Source organism: Eleutherodactylus coqui, chromosome 11, assembly GCF_035609145.1.
Source record: "Eleutherodactylus coqui strain aEleCoq1 chromosome 11, aEleCoq1.hap1, whole genome shotgun sequence".
Taxonomy (NCBI): domain Eukaryota; kingdom Metazoa; phylum Chordata; class Amphibia; order Anura; family Eleutherodactylidae; genus Eleutherodactylus; species Eleutherodactylus coqui.
In genome coordinates, this window is record NC_089847.1 from 53,352,165 (window position 1) to 53,365,820 (window position 13,656).

Genomic DNA, 13,656 nt, shown 5'->3' on the forward strand with positions numbered 1-13,656 from the left:
TGATTCCTGGGGACAAAGCGCTGTTTGGAGGTGAAATGCAGAAAAACATAACCTGGTGTTGTAAATAGTACATAGGCAAGAGGATAGCAAAGTGGCATGCTTCTTAGCATTTAGCAGGAAGCACTTCTTCTTGAGATGGACTTTGTCAAAGATGGCGACAGTCTTGGGAAATAGCTTCGTAGAAAACGAGAAAAGCACTCCCCGTCGGGGAATCGAACCCCGGTCTCCCGCGTGACAGGCGGGGATACTCACCACTATACTAACGAGGAAGAAGCTGATGAAAGCATGGCAGTATTCGGGCAGACCCATTTACTCTTGGGACCGCTAAAATTTTGCCCATTTACACATACGCAGATGTTCTGCCAAAAGAAAAATAGCTTCCACAGATGATATCTTGAGTCATCTAACTGCAAAGTCCAGCTAAAGAAATCTCAAGTCTGACAAATCAGACTTTTTCTCTTTCCCCAAAGGTAAAGCTGCAGTGATTCCAGGGGACAAAGCGCTGTTTGGAGGTGAAATGCAGAAAAACATAACCTGGTGTTGTAAACAGTACATAGGCAAGAGGATAGCAAAGTGGCATGCTTCTTAGCATTTAGCAGGAAGCACTTCTTCTTGAGATGGACTTTGCCAAAGATGGCGACAGTCTTGGGAAATAGCTTCGTAGAAAACGAGAAAAGCACTCCCCGTCAGGGAATCGAACCCCGGTCTCCCGCGTGACAGGCGGGGATATTCACCACTATACTAACGAGGAAGAAGCTGATGAAAGCATGGCAGTATTCGGGCGGACCCATTTACTCTTGGGACCGATAGAATTTTGCCCATTTACACATACGCAGATGTTCTGCCAAAAGAAAAATAGCTTCCACAGATGATATCTTGAGTCATCTAACTGCAAAGTCCAGCTAAAGAAATCTCAAGTCTGACAAATCAGACTTTTTCTCTTTCCCCAAAGGTAAAGCTGCAGTGATTCCTGGGGACAAAGCGCTGTTTGGAGGTGAAATGCAGAAAAACATAACCTGGTGTTGTAAATAGTACATAGGCAAGAGGATAGCAAAGTGGCATGCTTCTTAGCATTTAGCAGGAAGCACTTCTTCTTGAGATGGACTTTGTCAAAGATGGCGACAGTCTTGGGAAATAGCTTCGTAGAAAACGAGAAAAGCACTCCCCGTCGGGGAATCGAACCCCGGTCTCCCGCGTGACAGGTGGGGATACTCACCACTATACTAACGAGGAAGAAGCTGATGAAAGCATGGCAGTATTCGGGCAGACCCATTTACTCTTGGGACCGATAGAATTTTGCCCATTTACACATACGCAGATGTTCTGCCAAAAGAAAAATAGCTTCCACAGATGATATCTTGAGTCATCTAACTGCAAATTCCAGCTAAAGAAATCTCAAGTCTGACAAATCAGACTTTTTCTCTTTCCCCAAAGGTAAAGCTGCAGTGATTCCTGGGGACAAAGCGCTGTTTGGAGGTGAAATGCAGAAAAACATAACCTGGTGTTGTAAATAGTACATAGGCAAGAGGATAGCAAAGTGGCATGCTTCTTAGCATTTAGCAGGAATCACTTCTTCTTGAGATGGACTTTGTCAAAGATGGCGACAGTCTTGGGAAATAGCTTCGTAGAAAACGAGAAAAGCACTCCCCGTCGGGGAATCGAACCCCGGTCTCCCGCGTGACAGGCGGGGATACTCACCACTATACTAACGAGGAAGAAGCCGATGAAAGCATGGCAGTATTCGGGCAGACCCATTTACTCTTGGGACCGATAGAATTTTGCCCATTTACACATACGCAGATGTTCTGCCAAAAGAAAAATAGCTTCCACAGATGATATCTTGAGTCATCTAACTGCAAAGTCCAGCTAAAGAAATCTCAAGTCTGACAAATCAGACTTTTTCTCTTTCCCCAAAGGTAACGCTGCAGTGATTCCTGGGGACAAAGCGCTGTTTGGAGGTGAAATGCAGTAAAACATTACCTGGTGTTGTAAATAGTACATAGGCAAGAGGATAGCAAAGTGGCATGCTTCTTAGCATTTAGCAGGAAGCACTTCTTCTTAAGATGGACTTTGTCAAAGATGGCGACAGTCTTGGGAAATAGCTTCGTAGAAAACGAGAAAAGCACTCCCCGTCGGGGAATCGAACGCCGGTCTCCCGCGTGACAGGTGGGGATACTCACCACTATACTAACGAGGAAGAAGCTGATGAAAGCATGGCAGTATTCGGGCAGACCCATTTACTCTTGGGACCGATAGAATTTTGCCCATTTACACATACGCAGATGTTCTGCCAAAAGAAAAATAGCTTCCACAGATGATATCTTGAGTCATCTAACTGCAAATTCCAGCTAAAGAAATCTCAAGTCTGACAAATCAGACTTTTTCTCTTTCCCCAAAGGTAAAGCTGCAGTGATTCCTGGGGACAAAGCGCTGTTTGGAGGTGAAATGCAGAAAAACATAACCTGGTGTTGTAAATAGTACATAGGCAAGAGGATAGCAAAGTGGCATGCTTCTTAGCATTTAGCAGGAATCACTTCTTCTTGAGATGGACTGTGTCAAAGATGGCGACAGTCTTGGGAAATAGCTTCGTAGAAAACGAGAAAAGCACTCCCCGTCGGGGAATCGAACCCCGGTCTCCCGCGTGACAGGCGGGGATACTCACCACTATACTAACGAGGAAGAAGCTGATGAAAGCATGGCAGTATTCGGGCGGACCCATTTACTCTTGGGACCGATAGAATTTTGCCCATTTACACATACGCAGATGTTCTGCCAAAAGAAAAATAGCTTCCACAGATGATATCTTGAGTCATCTAACTGCAAAGTCCAGCTAAAGAAATCTCAAGTCTGACAAATCAGACTTTTTCTCTTTCCCCAAAGGTAAAGCTGCAGTGATTCCTGGGGACAAAGCGCTGTTTGGAGGTGAAATGCAGAAAAACATAACCTGGTGTTGTAAACAGTACATAGGCAAGAGGATAGCAAAGTGGCATGCTTCTTAGCATTTAGCAGGAAGCACTTCTTCTTGAGATGGACTTTGCCAAAGATGGCGACAGTCTTGGGAAATAGCTTCGTAGAAAACGAGAAAAGCACTCCCCGTCGGGGAATCGAACCCCGGTCTCCCGCGTGACAGGCGGGGATACTCACCACTATACTAACGAGGAAGAAGCTGATGAAAGCATGGCAGTATTCGGGCAGACCCATTTACTCTTGGGACTGATAGAATTTTGCCCATTTACACATACGCAGATGTTCTGCCAAAAGAAAAATAGCTTCCACAGATGATATCTTGAGTCATCTAACTGCAAAGTCCAGCTAAAGAAATCTCAAGTCTGACAAATCAGACTTTTTCTCTTTCCCCAAAGGTAAAGCTGCAGTGATTCCTGGGGACAAAGCGCTGTTTGGAGGTGAAATGCAGAAAAACATAACCTGGTGTTGTAAATAGTACATAGGCAAGAGGATAGCAAAGTGGCATGCTTCTTAGCATTTAGCAGGAATCACTTCTTCTTGAGATGGACTTTGTCAAAGATGGCGACAGTCTTGGGAAATAGCTTCGTAGAAAACGAGAAAAGCACTCCCCGTCGGGGAATCGAACCCCGGTCTCCCGCGTGACAGGCGGGGATACTCACCACTATACTAACGAGGAAGAAGCTGATGAAAGCATGGCAGTATTCGGGTGGACCCATTTACTCTTGGGACCGATAGAATTTTGCCCATTTACACATACGCAGATGTTCTGCCAAAAGAAAAATAGCTTCCACAGATGATATCTTGAGTCATCTAACTGCAAAGTCCAGCTAAAGAAATCTCAAGTCTGACAAATCAGACTTTTTCTCTTTCCCCAAAGGTAAAGCTGCAGTGATTCCTGGGGACAAAGCGCTGTTTGGAGGTGAAATGCAGAAAAACATAACCTGGTGTTGTAAACAGTACATAGGCAAGAGGATAGCAAAGTGGCATGCTTCTTAGCATTTAGCAGGAAGCACTTCTTCTTGAGATGGACTTTGCCAAAGATGGCGACAGTCTTGGGAAATAGCTTCGTAGAAAACGAGAAAAGCACTCCCCGTCGGGGAATCGAACCCCGGTCTCCCGCGTGACAGGCGGGGATACTCACCACTATACTAACGAGGAAGAAGCTGATGAAAGCATGGCAGTATTCGGGCAGACCCATTTACTCTTGGGACTGATAGAATTTTGCCCATTTACACATACGCAGATGTTCTGCCAAAAGAAAAATAGCTTCCACAGATGATATCTTGAGTCATCTAACTGCAAAGTCCAGCTAAAGAAATCTCAAGTCTGACAAATCAGACTTTTTCTCTTTCCCCAAAGGTAAAGCTGCAGTGATTCCTGGGGACAAAGCGCTGTTTGGAGGTGAAATGCAGAAAAACATAACCTGGTGTTGTAAATAGTACATAGGCAAGAGGATAGCAAAGTGGCATGCTTCTTAGCATTTAGCAGGAAGCACTTCTTCTTGAGATGGACTTTGTCAAAGATGGCGACAGTCTTGGGAAATAGCTTCGTAGAAAACGAGAAAAGCACTCCCCGTCGGGGAATCGAACCCCGGTCTCCCGCGTGACAGGTGGGGATACTCACCACTATACTAACGAGGAAGAAGCTGATGAAAGCATGGCAGTATTCGGGCAGACCCATTTACTCTTGGGACCGATAGAATTTTGCCCATTTACACATACGCAGATGTTCTGCCAAAAGAAAAATAGCTTCCACAGATGATATCTTGAGTCATCTAACTGCAAAGTCCAGCTAAAGAAATCTCAAGTCTGACAAATCAGACTTTTTCCTTTTCCCCAAAGGTAAAGCTGCAGTGATTCCTGGGGACAAAGCGCTGTTTGGAGGTGAAATGGAGAAAAACATAACCTGGTGTTGTAAATAGTACATAGGCAAGAGGATAGCAAAGTGGCATGCTTCTTAGCATTTAGCAGGAAGCACTTCTTCTTGAGATGGACTTTGCCAAAGATGGCGACAGTCTTGGGAAATAGCTTCGTAGAAAATGAGAAAAGCACTCCCCGTCGGGGAATCGAACCCCGGTCTCCCGCGTGACAGGCGGGGATATTCACCACTATACTAACGAGGAAGAAGCTGATGAAAGCATGGCAGTATTCGGGCGGACCCATTTACTCTTGGGACCGATAGAATTTTGCCCATTTACACATACGCAGATGTTCTGCCAAAAGAAAAATAGCTTCCACAGATGATATCTTGAGTCATCTAACTGCAAAGTCCAGCTAAAGAAATCTCAAGTCTGACAAATCAGACTTTTTCTCTTTCCCCAAGGGTAAAGCTGCAGTGATTCCTGGGGACAAAGCGCTGTTTGGAGGTGAAATGCAGAAAAACATAACCTGGTGTTGTAAATAGTACATAGGCAAGAGGATAGCAAAGTGGCATGCTTCTTAGCATTTAGCAGGAAGCACTTCTTCTTGAGATGGACTTTGTCAAAGATGGCGACAGTCTTGGGAAATAGCTTCGTAGAAAACGAGAAAAGCACTCCCCGTCGGGGAATCGAACCCCGGTCTCCCGCGTGACAGGTGGGGATACTCACCACTATACTAACGAGGAAGAAGCTGATGAAAGCATGGCAGTATTCGGGCAGACCCATTTACTCTTGGGACCGATAGAATTTTGCCCATTTACACATACGCAGATGTTCTGCCAAAAGAAAAATAGCTTCCACAGATGATATCTTGAGTCATCTAACTGCAAATTCCAGCTAAAGAAATCTCAAGTCTGACAAATCAGACTTTTTCTCTTTCCCCAAAGGTAAAGCTGCAGTGATTCCTGGGGACAAAGCGCTGTTTGGAGGTGAAATGCAGAAAAACATAACCTGGTGTTGTAAATAGTACATAGGCAAGAGGATAGCAAAGTGGCATGCTTCTTAGCATTTAGCAGGAATCACTTCTTCTTGAGATGGACTTTGTCAAAGATGGCGACAGTCTTGGGAAATAGCTTCGTAGAAAACGAGAAAAGCACTCCCCGTCGGGGAATCGAACCCCGGTCTCCCGCGTGACAGGCGGGGATACTCACCACTATACTAACGAGGAAGAAGCTGATGAAAGCATGGCAGTATTCGGGCGGACCCATTTACTCTTGGGATCGATAGAATTTTGCCCATTTACACATACGCAGATGTTCTGCCAAAAGAAAAATAGCTTCCACAGATGATATCTTGAGTCATCTAACTGCAAAGTCCAGCTAAAGAAATCTCAAGTCTGACAAATCAGACTTTTTCTCTTTCCCCAAAGGTAAAGCTGCAGTGATTCCTGGGGACAAAGCGCTGTTTGGAGGTGAAATGCAGAAAAACATAACCTGGTGTTGTAAACAGTACATAGGCAAGAGGATAGCAAAGTGGCATGCTTCTTAGCATTTAGCAGGAAGCACTTCTTCTTGAGATGGACTTTGCCAAAGATGGCGACAGTCTTGGGAAATAGCTTCGTAGAAAATGAGAAAAGCACTCCCCGTCGGGGAATCGAACCCCGGTCTCCCGCGTGACAGGCGGGGATACTCACCACTATACTAACGAGGAAGAAGCTGATGAAAGCATGGCAGTATTCGGGTGGACCCATTTACTCTTGGGACCGATAGAATTTTGCCCATTTACACATACGCAGATGTTCTGCCAAAAGAAAAATAGCTTCCACATATGATATCTTGAGTCATCTAACTGCAAAGTCCAGCTAAAGAAATCTCAAGTCTGACAAATCAGACTTTTTCTCTTTCCCCAAAGGTAACGCTGCAGTGATTCCTGGGGACAAAGCGCTGTTTGGAGGTGAAATGCAGAAAAACATAACCTGGTGTTGTAAATAGTACATAGGCAAGAGGATAGCAAAGTGGCATGCTTCTTAGCATTTAGCAGGAAGCACTTCTTCTTGAGATGGACTTTGTCAAAGATGGCGACAGTCTTGGGAAATAGCTTTGTAGAAAACGAGAAAAGCACTCCCCGTCGGGGAATCGAACCCCGGTCTCCCGCGTGACAGGCGGGGATACTCACCACTATACTAACGAGGAAGAAGCTGATGAAAGCATGGCAGTATTCGGGCAGACCCATTTACTCTTGGGACCGATAGAATTTTGCCCATTTACACATACGCAGATGTTCTGCCAAAAGAAAAATAGCTTCCACAGATGATATCTTGAGTCATCTAACTGCAAAGTCCAGCTAAAGAAATCTCAAGTCTGACAAATCAGACTTTTTCTCTTTCCCCAAAGGTAAAGCTGCAGTGATTCCTGGGGACAAAGCGCTGTTTGGAGGTGAAATGCAGAAAAACATAACCTGGTGTTGTAAATAGTACATAGGCAAGAGGATAGCAAAGTGGCATGCTTCTTAGCATTTAGCAGGAAGCACTTCTTCTTGAGATGGACTTTGTCAAAGATGGCGACAGTCTTGGGAAATAGCTTCATAGAAAACGAGAAAAGCACTCCCCGTCGGGGAATCGAACCCCGGTCTCCCGCGTGACAGGTGGGGATACTCACCACTATACTAACGAGGAAGAAGCTGATGAAAGCATGGCAGTATTCGGGCAGACCCATTTACTCTTGGGACCGATAGAATTTTGCCCATTTACACATACGCAGATGTTCTGCCAAAAGAAAAATAGCTTCCACAGATGATATCTTGAGTCATCTAACTGCAAAGTCCAGCTAAAGAAATCTCAAGTCTGACAAATCAGACTTTTTCTCTTTCCCCAAAGGTAAAGCTGCAGTGATTCCTGGGGACAAAGCGCTGTTTGGAGGTGAAATGCAGAAAAACATAACCTGGTGTTGTAAACAGTACATAGGCAAGAGGATAGCAAAGTGGCATGCTTCTTAGCATTTAGCAGGAAGCACTTCTTCTTGAGATGGACATTGCCAAAGATGGCGACAGTCTTGGGAAATAGCTTCGTAGAAAACGAGAAAAGCACTCCCCGTCGGGGAATCGAACCCCGGTCTCCCGCGTGACAGGCGGGGATACTCACCACTATACTAACGAGGAAGAAGCTGATGAAAGCATGGCAGTATTCGGGCAGACCCATTTACTCTTGGGACTGATAGAATTTTGCCCATTTACACATACGCAGATGTTCTGCCAAAAGAAAAATAGCTTCCACAGATGATATCTTGAGTCATCTAACTGCAAAGTCCAGCTAAAGAAATCTCAAGTCTGACAAATCAGACTTTTTCTCTTTCCCCAAAGGTAAAGCTGCAGTGATTCCTGGGGACAAAGCGCTGTTTGGAGGTGAAATGCAGAAAAACATAACCTGGTGTTGTAAATAGTACATAGGCAAGAGGATAGCAAAGTGGCATGCTTCTTAGCATTTAGCAGGAAGCACTTCTTCTTGAGATGGACTTTGTCAAAGATGGCGACAGTCTTGGGAAATAGCTTCGTAGAAAACTAGAAAAGCACTCCCCGTCGGGGAATCGAACCCCGGTCTCCCGCGTGACAGGTGGGGATACTCACCACTATACTAACGAGGAAGAAGCTGATGAAAGCATGGCAGTATTCGGGCGGACCCATTTACTCTTGGGACCGATAGAATTTTGCCCATTTACATACGCAGATGTTCTGCCAAAAGAAAAATAGCTTCCACAGATGATATCTTGAGTCATCTAACAGCAAAGTCCAGCTAAAGAAATCTCAAGTCTGACAAATCAGACTTTTTCTCTTTCCCCAAAGGTAAAGCTGCAGTGATTCCTGGGGACAAAGCGCTGTTTGGAGGTGAAATGCAGAAAAACATAACCTGGTGTTGTAAACAGTACATAGGCAAGAGGATAGCAAAGTGGCATGCTTCTTAGCATTTAGCAGGAAGCACTTCTTCTTGAGATGGACTTTGCCAAAGATGGCGACAGTCTTGGGAAATAGCTTCGTAGAAAACGAGAAAAGCACTCCCCGTCGGGGAATCGAACCCCGGTCTCCCGCGTGACAGGCGGGGATACTCACCACTATACTAACGAGGAAGAAGCTGATGAAAGCATGGCAGTATTCGGGCAGACCCATTTACTCTTGGGACTGATAGAATTTTGCCCATTTACACATACGCAGATGTTCTGCCAAAAGAAAAATAGCTTCCACAGATGATATCTTGAGTCATCTAACTGCAAAGTCCACCTAAAGAAATGTCAAGTCTGACAAATCAGACTTTTTCTCTTTCCCCAAAGGTAAAGCTGCAGTGATTCCTGGGGACAAAGCGCTGTTTGGAGGTGAAATGCAGAAAAACATAACCTGGTGTTGTAAATAGTACATAGGCAAGAGGATAGCAAAGTGGCATGCTTCTTAGCATTTAGCAGAAAGCACTTCTTCTTGAGATGGACTTTGTCAAAGATGGCGACAGTCTTGGGAAATAGCTTCGTAGAAAACGAGAAAAGCACTCCCCGTCGGGGAATCGAACCCCGGTCTCCCGCGTGACAGGTGGGGATACTCACCACTATACTAACGAGGAAGAAGCTGATGAAAGCATGGCAGTATTCGGGTGGACCCATTTACTCTTGGGACCGATAGAATTTTGCCCATTTACACATACGCAGATGTTCTGCCAAAAGAAAAATAGCTTCCACAGATGATATCTTGAGTCATCTAACTGCAAAGTCCAGCTAAAGAAATCTCAAGTCTGACAAATCAGACTTTTTCCTTTTCCCCAAAGGTAAAGCTGCAGTGATTCCTGGGGACAAAGCGCTGTTTGGAGGTGAAATGCAGAAAAACATAACCTGGTGTTGTAAATAGTACATAGGCAAGAGGATAGCAAAGTGGCATGCTTCTTAGCATTTAGCAGGAAGCACTTCTTCTTGAGATGGACTTTGTCAAAGATGGCGACAGTCTTGGGAAATAGCTTCGTAGAAAACGAGAAAAGCACTCCCCGTCGGGGAATCGAACCCCGGTCTCCCGCGTGACAGGCGGGGATACTCACCACTATACTAACGAGGAAGAAGCTGATGAAAGCATGGCAGTATTCGGGCAGACCCATTTACTCTTGGGACCGATAGAATTTTGCCCATTTACACATACGCAGATGTTCTGCCAAAAGAAAAATAGCTTCCACAGATGATATCTTGAGTCATCTAACTGCAAAGTCCAGCTAAAGAAATCTCAAGTCTGACAAATCAGACTTTTTCTCTTTCCCCAAAGGTAAAGCTGCAGTGATTCCTGGGGACAAAGCGCTGTTTGGAGGTGAAATGCAGAAAAACATAACCTGGTGTTGTAAATAGTACATAGGCAAGAGGATAGCAAAGTGGCATGCTTCTTAGCATTTAGCAGGAAGCACTTCTTCTTGAGATGGACTTTGTCAAAGATGGCGACAGTCTTGGGAAATAGCTTCGTAGAAAACGAGAAAAGCACTCCCCGTCGGGGAATCGAACCCCGGTCTCCCGCGTGACAGGCGGGGATACTCACCACTATACTAACGAGGAAGAAGCTGATGAAAGCATGGCAGTATTCGGGCAGACCCATTTACTCTTGGGACCGCTAAAATTTTGCCCATTTACACATACGCAGATGTTCTGCCAAAAGAAAAATAGCTTCCACAGATGATATCTTGAGTCATCTAACTGCAAAGTCCAGCTAAAGAAATCTCAAGTCTGACAAATCAGACTTTTTCTCTTTCCCCAAAGGTAACGCTGCAGTGATTCCTGGGGACAAAGCGCTGTTTGGAGGTGAAATGCAGTAAAACATTACCTGGTGTTGTAAACAGTACATAGGCAAGAGGATAGCAAAGTGGCATGCTTCTTAGCATTTAGCAGGAAGCACTTCTTCTTGAGATGGACTTTGCCAAAGATGGCGACAGTCTTGGGAAATAGCTTCGTAGAAAACGAGAAAAGCACTCCCCGTCGGGGAATCGAACCCCAGTCTCCCGCGTGACAGGTGGGGATATTCACCACTATACTAACGAGGAAGAAGCTGATGAAAGCATGGCAGTATTCGGGCGGACCCATTTACTCTTGGGACCGATAGAATTTTGCCCATTTACACATACGCAGATGTTCTGCCAAAAGAAAAATAGCTTCCACAGATGATATCTTGAGTCATCTAACTGCAAAGTCCAGCTAAAGAAATCTCAAGTCTGACAAATCAGACTTTTTCTCTTTCCCCAAAGGTAAAGCTGCAGTGATTCCTGGGGACAAAGCGCTGTTTGGAGGTGAAATGCAGAAAAACATAACCTGGTGTTGTAAATAGTACATAGGCAAGAGGATAGCAAAGTGGCATGCTTCTTAGCATTTAGCAGGAAGCACTTCTTCTTGAGATGGACTTTGTCAAAGATGGCGACAGTCTTGGGAAATAGCTTCGTAGAAAACGAGAAAAGCACTCCCCGTCGGGGAATCGAACCCCGGTCTCCCGCGTGACAGGCGGGGATACTCACCACTATACTAACGAGGAAGAAGCTGATGAAAGCATGGCAGTATTCGGGCAGACCCATTTACTCTTGGGACTGATAGAATTTTGCCCATTTACACATACGCAGATGTTCTGCCAAAAGAAAAATAGCTTCCACAGATGATATCTTGAGTCATCTAACTGCAAAGTCCAGCTAAAGAAATCTCAAGTCTGACAAATCAGACTTTTTCTCTTTCCCCAAAGGTAAAGCTGCAGTGATTCCTGGGGACAAAGCGCTGTTTGGAGGTGAAATGCAGAAAAACATAACCTGGTGTTGTAAATAGTACATAGGCAAGAGGATAGCAAAGTGGCATGCTTCTTAGCATTTAGCAGGAAGCACTTCTTCTTGAGATGGACTTTGTCAAAGATGGCGACAGTCTTGGGAAATAGCTTCGTAGAAAACGAGAAAAGCACTCCCCGTCGGGGAATCGAACCCCGGTCTCCCGCGTGACAGGTGGGGATACTCACCACTATACTAACGAGGAAGAAGCTGATGAAAGCATGGCAGTATTCGGGCGGACCCATTTACTCTTGGGACCGATAGAATTTTGCCCATTTACATACGCAGATGTTCTGCCAAAAGAAAAATAGCTTCCACAGATGATATCTTGAGTCATCTAACAGCAAAGTCCAGCTAAAGAAATCTCAAGTCTGACAAATCAGACTTTTTCTCTTTCCCCAAAGGTAAAGCTGCAGTGATTCCTGGGGACAAAGCGCTGTTTGGAGGTGAAATGCAGAAAAACATAACCTGGTGTTGTAAACAGTACATAGGCAAGAGGATAGCAAAGTGGCATGCTTCTTAGCATTTAGCAGGAAGCACTTCTTCTTGAGATGGACTTTGCCAAAGATGGCGACAGTCTTGGGAAATAGCTTCGTAGAAAACGAGAAAAGCACTCCCCGTCGGGGAATCGAACCCCGGTCTCCCGCGTGACAGGCGGGGATACTCACCACTATACTAACGAGGAAGAAGCTGAGGAAAGCATGGCAGTATTCGGGCAGACCCATTTACTCTTGGGACTGATAGAATTTTGCCCATTTACACATACGCAGATGTTCTGCCAAAAGAAAAATAGCTTCCACAGATGATATCTTGAGTCATCTAACTGCAAAGTCCACCTAAAGAAATGTCAAGTCTGACAAATCAGACTTTTTCTCTTTCCCCAAAGGTAAAGCTGCAGTGATTCCTGGGGACAAAGCGCTGTTTGGAGGTGAAATGCAGAAAAACATAACCTGGTGTTGTAAATAGTACATAGGCAAGAGGATAGCAAAGTGGCATGCTTCTTAGCATTTAGCAGAAAGCACTTCTTCTTGAGATGGACTTTGTCAAAGATGGCGACAGTCTTGGGAAATAGCTTCGTAGAAAACGAGAAAAGCACTCCCCGTCGGGGAATCGAACCCCGGTCTCCCGCGTGACAGGTGGGGATACTCACCACTATACTAACGAGGAAGAAGCTGATGAAAGCATGGCAGTATTCGGGCGGACCCATTTACTCTTGGGACCGATAGAATTTTGCCCATTTACACATACGCAGATGTTCTGCCAAAAGAAAAATAGCTTCCACAGATGATATCTTGAGTCATCTAACTGCAAAGTCCAGCTAAAGAAATCTCAAGTCTGACAAATCAGACTTTTTCCTTTTCCCCAAAGGTAAAGCTGCAGTGATTCCTGGGGACAAAGCGCTGTTTGGAGGTGAAATGCAGAAAAACATAACCTGGTGTTGTAAATAGTACATAGGCAAGAGGATAGCAAAGTGGCATGCTTCTTAGCATTTAGCAGGAAGCACTTCTTCTTGAGATGGACTTTGTCAAAGATGGCGACAGTCTTGGGAAATAGCTTCGTAGAAAACGAGAAAAGCACTCCCCGTCGGGGAATCGAACCCCGGTCTCCCGCGTGACAGGCGGGGATACTCACCACTATACTAACGAGGAAGAAGCTGATGAAAGCATGGCAGTATTCGGGCAGACCCATTTACTCTTGGGACTGATAGAATTTTGCCCATTTACACATACGCAGATGTTCTGCCAAAAGAAAAATAGCTTCCACAGATGATATCTTGAGTCATCTAACTGCAAAGTCCAGCTAAAGAAATCTCAAGTCTGACAAATCAGACTTTTTCTCTTTCCCCAAAGGTAAAGCTGCAGTGATTCCTGGGGACAAAGCGCTGTTTGGAGGTGAAATGCAGAAAAACATAACCTGGTGTTGTAAATAGTACATAGGCAAGAGGATAGCAAAGTGGCATGCTTCTTAGCATTTAGCAGGAAGCACTTCTTCTTGAGATGGACTTTGTCAAAGATGGCGACAGTCT

General features: G+C 44.9%; 16 non-coding genes across 16 annotated transcripts; all 16 read right to left on the bottom strand.

Annotated features, from left to right (window-relative positions):
* Positions 1-197: 197 nt before the first annotated feature.
* TRNAD-GUC (transfer RNA aspartic acid (anticodon GUC)) lies at positions 198-269 on the bottom strand. The gene has a single exon. It is a non-coding gene; the product is annotated as a tRNA-Asp (tRNA).
* A 1,374-nt stretch (positions 270-1,643) lies between these two features.
* Positions 1,644-1,715, bottom strand: TRNAD-GUC (transfer RNA aspartic acid (anticodon GUC)). Its single transcript has one exon. It is a non-coding gene; the product is annotated as a tRNA-Asp (tRNA).
* An 892-nt stretch (positions 1,716-2,607) lies between these two features.
* Positions 2,608-2,679, bottom strand: TRNAD-GUC (transfer RNA aspartic acid (anticodon GUC)). Its single transcript has one exon. It is a non-coding gene; the product is annotated as a tRNA-Asp (tRNA).
* A 410-nt stretch (positions 2,680-3,089) lies between these two features.
* Positions 3,090-3,161, bottom strand: TRNAD-GUC (transfer RNA aspartic acid (anticodon GUC)). Its single transcript has one exon. It is a non-coding gene; the product is annotated as a tRNA-Asp (tRNA).
* Positions 3,162-3,571: 410 nt separating this feature from the next.
* TRNAD-GUC (transfer RNA aspartic acid (anticodon GUC)) lies at positions 3,572-3,643 on the bottom strand. The gene has a single exon. It is a non-coding gene; the product is annotated as a tRNA-Asp (tRNA).
* A 410-nt stretch (positions 3,644-4,053) lies between these two features.
* Positions 4,054-4,125, bottom strand: TRNAD-GUC (transfer RNA aspartic acid (anticodon GUC)). The gene has a single exon. It is a non-coding gene; the product is annotated as a tRNA-Asp (tRNA).
* A 1,856-nt stretch (positions 4,126-5,981) lies between these two features.
* On the bottom strand, positions 5,982-6,053 carry TRNAD-GUC (transfer RNA aspartic acid (anticodon GUC)). Its single transcript has one exon. It is a non-coding gene; the product is annotated as a tRNA-Asp (tRNA).
* Positions 6,054-6,463: 410 nt separating this feature from the next.
* Positions 6,464-6,535, bottom strand: TRNAD-GUC (transfer RNA aspartic acid (anticodon GUC)). The gene has a single exon. It is a non-coding gene; the product is annotated as a tRNA-Asp (tRNA).
* A 410-nt stretch (positions 6,536-6,945) lies between these two features.
* TRNAD-GUC (transfer RNA aspartic acid (anticodon GUC)) lies at positions 6,946-7,017 on the bottom strand. Its single transcript has one exon. It is a non-coding gene; the product is annotated as a tRNA-Asp (tRNA).
* Positions 7,018-7,909: 892 nt separating this feature from the next.
* TRNAD-GUC (transfer RNA aspartic acid (anticodon GUC)) lies at positions 7,910-7,981 on the bottom strand. Its single transcript has one exon. It is a non-coding gene; the product is annotated as a tRNA-Asp (tRNA).
* Positions 7,982-8,871: 890 nt separating this feature from the next.
* Positions 8,872-8,943, bottom strand: TRNAD-GUC (transfer RNA aspartic acid (anticodon GUC)). Its single transcript has one exon. It is a non-coding gene; the product is annotated as a tRNA-Asp (tRNA).
* An 892-nt stretch (positions 8,944-9,835) lies between these two features.
* TRNAD-GUC (transfer RNA aspartic acid (anticodon GUC)) lies at positions 9,836-9,907 on the bottom strand. The gene has a single exon. It is a non-coding gene; the product is annotated as a tRNA-Asp (tRNA).
* A 410-nt stretch (positions 9,908-10,317) lies between these two features.
* TRNAD-GUC (transfer RNA aspartic acid (anticodon GUC)) lies at positions 10,318-10,389 on the bottom strand. The gene has a single exon. It is a non-coding gene; the product is annotated as a tRNA-Asp (tRNA).
* An 892-nt stretch (positions 10,390-11,281) lies between these two features.
* Positions 11,282-11,353, bottom strand: TRNAD-GUC (transfer RNA aspartic acid (anticodon GUC)). Its single transcript has one exon. It is a non-coding gene; the product is annotated as a tRNA-Asp (tRNA).
* An 890-nt stretch (positions 11,354-12,243) lies between these two features.
* TRNAD-GUC (transfer RNA aspartic acid (anticodon GUC)) lies at positions 12,244-12,315 on the bottom strand. Its single transcript has one exon. It is a non-coding gene; the product is annotated as a tRNA-Asp (tRNA).
* An 892-nt stretch (positions 12,316-13,207) lies between these two features.
* On the bottom strand, positions 13,208-13,279 carry TRNAD-GUC (transfer RNA aspartic acid (anticodon GUC)). The gene has a single exon. It is a non-coding gene; the product is annotated as a tRNA-Asp (tRNA).
* Between the last annotated feature and the right edge of the window lie 377 nt (positions 13,280-13,656).